Source organism: Octopus bimaculoides, chromosome 26 (genome assembly GCF_001194135.2).
Source record: "Octopus bimaculoides isolate UCB-OBI-ISO-001 chromosome 26, ASM119413v2, whole genome shotgun sequence".
NCBI classification, from domain to species: Eukaryota; Metazoa; Mollusca; class Cephalopoda; order Octopoda; family Octopodidae; genus Octopus; species Octopus bimaculoides.
In genome coordinates this window covers 3,968,116-3,969,302 of record NC_069006.1, presented here as the reverse complement: position 1 = coordinate 3,969,302, position 1,187 = coordinate 3,968,116, and the positions used below count along the sequence as shown (strand labels likewise).

Sequence of the window (1,187 nt, the reverse complement as noted above, 5' to 3'; positions counted from 1 at the left end):
TGTGTGTGTGTGTGTGTGTGTGTGTGTGTGTGTGTGTGTGTGTGTGTGCGCACACTTATACATACATACATACATACATACATACATATTTATATTTATATATACACAGCCCATTGCCTGCAAACAACGACAGGGTGTTCCCATAACCTATACTAAGGGAAAATCAGATCTTTTGATATCACCTCTCCTTTTCCTTGAGAGACACGAGCAATAAGCGCAGTTTTGTTTTCCTTGTACATTGTGTAGAGAGATTTCAACTGAGTAAGAATTTTCGGTGACTAACATAATTTACATCACTCGTAATTTATTTATCCAAATATTATTCTTTTCATTGACACACTTGATCTATTTCCCCAGGTGTAATTCATCTATCTATCTATCTATCTATCTATCAATATGTCTATATTTTCTGTCTACACACACACACACACACACACACACACACATGTATTGTATGAATAAAATGAAAAAGAAAAGCGTTTGGCATCACTTGAAAACACATTTGATTTAGATAGAGAATATAAACAGGGTCTCTCACAGCTGTTTCTAGAATAGTCGAGCGTTTGGTTCATGGTATTGGGTAAGGATTCCACAATCTAACTATACCGTCATCATCGGAGAGAGAGAGAGAGAGAGAGAGAGAGATGTGAGAAAAGCCTATCTTTCCTTTAGTATAATATTCCTACTCATACTAATTCACTCTCTATTCAAAAATGCAATTGGCATCTTCTATTATCCTTTGCCATGGATTATCATCAAACTTAATTTTAATTTTAATTTATACATTTCACTCAAATACTTCCTTCATTTTTTAACAAACTGAAAAATATTAATATCTTCGTTTGGAGATATTTCTTCAGTCTTATATTTTCAGATTTGTGTCTCTCTGATGAAAGATTACCAAACGTAAGGAATCCTTACTCAATTCCATGATCCACATGCTCGCCTGTTCTCGAAACAGCTGTAAGAGACCTTCCTTATTTTTCAGAACTACTCTGCACTATTCTTTTATTTGTTTCAATGATCTGACAGCGGCCATGCTGGAGCACCGCCTTTAGTCGAACACATCGACCCCAGAACTTATTCATCGTAAGTCTAGTACTTATTCTATCGGTCTTTTTGCCGAACCGCTAAGTTACGGGGACGTAAACACACCAACATCGGTTGACAAGCGATAGTGGGGGGGG

At 36.6% G+C, this 1,187-nt stretch overlaps 1 protein-coding gene across 1 annotated transcript in view; it reads right to left on the bottom strand.

Annotated features, from left to right (window-relative positions):
- LOC106883971 (deacetylase EF_0837) overlaps positions 1-1,187 on the bottom strand; it is a 240,170-nt gene that overhangs the window by 102,819 nt on the left and 136,164 nt on the right. The gene's annotated exons all lie outside the window — the stretch shown is intronic.